Raw genomic sequence first — 6,028 nt, forward strand, 5'->3', positions numbered from 1 at the left:
GTATGACCTATTCTACGTATCTAGAACTCTTCCAATGGCTTCCGCCAAGGTCGCTGTAACATTTCTGTCATCTTTTGCACTCATTTAGAAGTAGAGAAGGTTGCTGTGGTTTCTGCATCACGCCTGGGCTTTTCCGATAGACACTTGCAAGTCACATACGCTGACCTTAACCTAACGGAATCACAAAATAAAATACCTTAGGGTCTTGGACATCTGCGTAATGTATGAATTACTTCCTGTGGTTGCCTGAAGTCTGGAAACTTTGAATATTATCTACACTAAAACTAAGAAGGCAACAATCAGATCCTCTGTAATGCAGTATTTATTCTTGGGCTTCTAAATCCATTTTGATCAGCTCTGTCCCAATCTGCATGGAAAGAAAGAGGTGCTCTGCCACTTTACAACCTCTATTTTTAAATTTCATAGTTATTGTGTGGAACATCTGTATGGTAAAATAAATCATGTTTACTCATTACATATCTATTCATAAAATAAATCTTCCCAACTCCACTGACTGCAAGGAAAGTTCCTTGACAATGGTATGATTTTCCTACCATTGTTTGTCACAAGAGCTTAGACTCCAGAACCATCTGAGCATGTCCAGTGCTTTCTTTCCCTTCCTGTCCATCTGAGTTTCTTTTTGTCTTGGAGAACTCCTTTTAGTATTGCTTATAGCACAAGGTTACTAGTATTGGATTTTCTCAAGTTTCTTTGATCTGAAAATGTCTTTCCTTCCTGTTCACATTTGAAGGCTGGTTTTATTGGATATAGAATTCTGGGTTGAGTTTTTTCCCCTAGCAATTTAAAGATATCATTTCATTGTCTTTCGGTCTGTTGGTATTCTCATATTCCTCTTTAAGTAATGTTGTCTTTCTCTCTCTCTCCCTGGCTGCTTTTAAGACTTTCCTCCTTATCTTTGCTTTTTATCAGTTCATGATGTGACTTTATATGGTTCTCTTTATGTTTATCTTCCTTGGGGTTCTTTGAGGTTGGAATTCTTTGAGTTCACATTGTGGTCCACTCTTCTGAGTAATCAGTAGGATGTTATTAGTACAAAAAAAAAATCATGCTTCCCAGAATTAGCCACAGAAATCTAGCTTTATAATTACAAAAGTAACAATAAATATTAGTAACAATGGAAATGGAAATAATAATTTTGAGTTGTTAGCTAGGTGGGATTATAGTCTTCCTTAGCCTGGACATAACGTGGTTGACTCACAGTATAATCCGAGACTGAGGTAGTTTTATTTTTCCAGCTACACTTTTGTTTCATACATTTTGAGGATTTTACTACATGAACTCTTGTCACAAAATGGGGCATTGGAAATGTTGACATGCAACAGTTCTTGTTGATGACGAGACCCATATGTGACTCCAGAAGTAGGAGGCTGTGGGATGTAGAATGCAGGTGAGAGCGGCTAAGGTCAGAGTAAGGCTACTGGATTCAGCAAGAATTCTTTATGAAGATAGTAGGATGGATTTTCTATGGAGATGATGGACTGTCCTAGGATGATGTGAGAAATCTGAATGGGAAAAAATGACAATAGATCAAGTATCGATTTCTCAGTGACTGAGGGTGAGTTACCAGGAGGTCAGAACATGGCAGTGATGAAGGGAGAAGCCATACATTCCTTGGTTTTTACATCAAATCCATTTTTATATCACTATTTGTCAATAATTTATTAATTGATTTATTCAAATTATTTAGTGGGAATCTTCTAAGAGTGACCTTCTTTTCTGTGTTTGCTTCCTTCTCTATACCATTTTCTTTGTCCTGTAACTATTTTCTTTGCAGTCTTCTCCACTCAGCAGAGTTGCTAATTCAACATGATTTTATATTAAAGAGCATGGCTCTGCTGAAAATTTCTGGGTAACTTTCATATCCAATTTTAACCCGATATCCTGCTCGGTAAGTTTCTATATACTGACACTATAGCAACCACCTCTTTTCAATTGGTCACATCCCATTCCTCTCTCTAAGCTACAACAAACACTAGCAATTTATTGCCCACTGTTTATCATTTGTCCTCCATCCCTCTGGGTCATAAGCCTGCTATCTTCTCTATATGGGTGAAATGTGCCCTTAACTAAATTTCCCCAAACTCCTTAATCTGAACTACATGGAAATGAACATCTTTCCCCAAATATTCCTAGACTAAACGCCAGCATCCTATGACACCAAACAAATTCTGGTCACCTCAATTACTCTAGACTCCTCTCAGCTCATCTCCCGTTTGCTCAGGTTGCACTGTTTTGTCTGAAGCTGCTGTTTCTTTGGGGTGCATGGCTTGAGGTCATGTGTTATATGTTTTTCCTACCCCTTTGTCATACCCCTTGTACCTGATCACCTTCTTATCATTCATATCTCATCTACAGATAAAAATGGGACAAATATTCAGAAGCTCCTGTGTCATTGATTTTTCCCCCTATTAATTAACATTTACTGACCATACATTCATGCAGATTTTTTTATGTGATGCAGAGCAATTTAAATTGAATTGGGTGGAAATGTTTGTTTGCCTATTTTTCCCAAGGAAAATTAGATGGGGTAATTTCTAAGATAATTTTCAGCTCTCACATATAATTGTTGAAGGCAGATACACACAGTAGGTCTCCTCTCTTTTTCTCTGAAAGTACAATAATTTTCAGTCTTAATTTCATGCAAAGGAGCTCAATTGCATTAGCTAACCAGCTATTGTCTTCCTAAACCCATTATAGTCTGGACTAATTGTCTCAACTTCTTTCTGTCTGACCTCACTTTTTTCTAATACCTTATTGGACTTAAACATTCCCTATCGACCCCACTCAAAATAATGTTAAAAAAATATTAAAAAAATAGGTACCTGACCAGCAGGCCTAAGAATGTATTACCAGGCTCTTAGTTGCATGGCTCTCAAAAGAAGCCTACATCTGCTGTCTTCAGTTCTAGTTTTCACTTCTTGAACTCACTGCAATCTGGTTTTTGTCCCACTAATTCACTGACACTATTTCCATAAGTTTATTAAAAAGTGATTATTTCTAAGAGCAACTGTCCCTTTTCAAACCTCACTCAACATGATCAAAACCAAACTCTGATATCCCGGCTCCAACTGGCTTCTTCTGCATTTTATCTAAGAAGTACTATCTTCCCACTCCGCTGTTCCTTGAAACCTTCGCTTGTTTTTATTTCACTTTTCAGATACGTTTTTGTGAAATGAACTCTACCTTCAACCAATTTTTTTTTTATTGGAGTGTGTCCCACTGAACAGCACCCTGTTACTGTCTTGCTTTGCTTATCCATGACCTGTCACCTGCAATGAATTATTGCAATGAATCAGTAAAATCCCTCCATGCCTGTCTCTCTCTCAATCCATCACTCGTATTGTCACAGGCGTCATCTTCCTTTAACACGATTGTCATAATGCCATTTACTCACTCAAAACCTTTAATGGCTTCTCATTTAGTAGAGATTGAAGTTCAAGTTTCTTAGCATGATAGTAAGGTCCCTCTCTAGTTTGGACATGATATAACTTTCCATCCTTAACTCCCCACCCTCTGCTGCTCTATTAGAATTTTACATTCGAATCATGTCATTCAACTTTCTCTGCCCAGAATATTATACTTGGGTTCCTCTAAAGCCTACCGCCTGTTTCTGCTATTGACCCATACCCCCCTACACATTGAAATTCTACTTTTGTCTCAAGATTCAGATAAAATGCTTCTCTCCTATGAGGCGCTTCCTACTGAACTAGTCAGAAATCATCACTCATACAGTGTAGCACACATACAAGTAGGGTTGTAATTGTATTATTTCATAAATTGACCTCTGCTTGACCTATGACTATGGTGTCACATATCTTTTGCTTTAATAGAGGCTGAGTGGCTTGAAGAAAGAGATTGGGTCTACCCATGTGTGTATCTCCAGCGGCCAGCACTTATTTCTAATTCATAGAAAGATCTCAATACATGTTTGCCAAAGGTTTCTGATTGCCATTTAAATGATGCCTTCTAAAGATATCATATTCTCAATGTATATTAACTATTTGGGCTAGCCATATATTAAAGAATAGCTCATCTATTACAAAACAGCCCCACAAGCAGTCTTGACTTGACCTGAAAAGGTCTGTGAAGAACAAATTATTCAATGTGTGTTGTACTATTGCTATAGCTTACTTTGCTGTAGATAAAGGAATGGCGGACCCATGACACAGCTTTTCAACTAATTTTGTAGATATATATTAGCCCATGCATATGTATGCGTCTTTAGCAAAAATGTAGAACTTAGAGTAGAAACATTGTATACCCTGAAAATTGGCACTTAACAATTATTGGTGCAACTTTTGAATGAGTGGCACTTAGGAAGGTTTTGAGATCTCTGCTTTCCCACACTCAAAAGGAGATGTGATTATTATACATCATCTTAATATATCAAAGGGAAAAATGCCACTTCAGCTCTCCTTGCCCACTTTGTAAATTTGCTATTTCCTTACCTCAAAATCGGACCCTCGCAATGCCCCCCTCACCCCAATAGCACTGTACATAGCACAGCATATATGAGCAAAAAGAAATCTAATGCCTTTTATAGCTGTCACAGCTGACACATTTCCCCTGGCTGCATTTCCAGATGTGTATAACCCTCAACATAGCTCCCTGTGGCTAAAGCCTTGGTAGAGATCACATCCCATGTGAGACCCCACCTCAGCCAGAAGAACTGATTCAGGATGCTTCCAGGGATTATCTTGTCCTCTGAATGCTAAGGAAGGTAAATCTGGGTGACCCAAAGTGCTGGAACTTTTTTCTGTCCTTGAGCTCATGGTCTCAGAGCTCTTGGCTCAGAACCTCTGCCAGAGTGAGGCTTTTTGGTTCTCCGGGAGATGGGGTCATTACTATTACTCTTCCAGCCTCCAAGGCAAAACACATCGTGTGACCAGCCACGTAGGTCGTGCCAAAAACCACCTGGAAAAGACCCACAGCTGTCGCGGGGCCATGTTGAAATGTGAATCGCTGAAACTGCTGACCACGACAAAACCATGACAATTTTGTTTTTTACCCTTAGCCAGATGATGGTTAAAAAAAAAGGACCAAAGAGAAGGCACTTAGAGGAAGAATTCAACTTGCTACGAGTGACATTTATTTTCTCCTGACTTACTATGGCCCACATGATGTTATTCTAACTGACCTATTTAGAAATATTTAAGAGTAATATAACAAGCAGTTGGTGGAGGGTTGGCAGTTTTCTGAAGCTGGTTCATGCGTCACTCTGCTTTTGTTTGTCCAGCTGCCAGGATAAATTATGATCTGTTGAAGTGGATCTTGCTTGGCGCCCTTCAGAGTTGGCCCGGACAGTTGAATAGTCACATGTATGTCTTTCTGAACAAGTGCATCATTCAACGGACTCATGTAGCTCAGATGATGCACAGAGGCAAGCACCAGTGGTGGGAAAACGAAAGAGAGGGAAAGAGCAAAGGGTATGTGCCTTGGACCAGTTCTCAGCGTTACTCAGTGTGCTGGGACAGTGTGACACCAAGACCTCACTGTTGTGTCCAGCCACCTGGGTTTTCCCAGATGTTCCAACTGAACCACTTTACTGCCCACGTGCCCTGCTTACTTTCTCCCTATCAGCTCTCCCCATCCCACCTCCCTTTCCCAATCTGAAGCTTCTTCGGGATTTGGCCTGTGCACCTCTGGCAGCTGGTCTGAACAACCTCACGTGGCGGCTGAGAATGGCACCTCAGAGCAGCTGTGGGAGAGAGACTGCGTCCCCTCATTCCAGCTGTTTCCCTTCTGACTCTCGTTCATTACATTAGGTTCATACACACTGGATTCTAACTTTGATTCTATTATGCTCTTTATGATTATCTTCTCAACTATGTACCATTTAAAGAACATTAGAGTGCTATAAGAACATCTGTCTTTTTTCCTTTGATCACCAATCTGGACATTCTCCTTCTTTAACTCCCTCACATTCCCACAGTTTTGTTCCTCTTTTCTGGGTTCTTGGGCATAAGCAGAAATGTCCAAATGTGCTATGGAGGTGGGGGGGGGAGAG

The sequence above is a fragment of the Hipposideros armiger genome, unplaced genomic scaffold (genome assembly GCF_001890085.2).
Source record: "Hipposideros armiger isolate ML-2016 unplaced genomic scaffold, ASM189008v1 scaffold_80, whole genome shotgun sequence".
Lineage (NCBI taxonomy): Eukaryota > Metazoa > Chordata > Mammalia > Chiroptera > Hipposideridae > Hipposideros > Hipposideros armiger.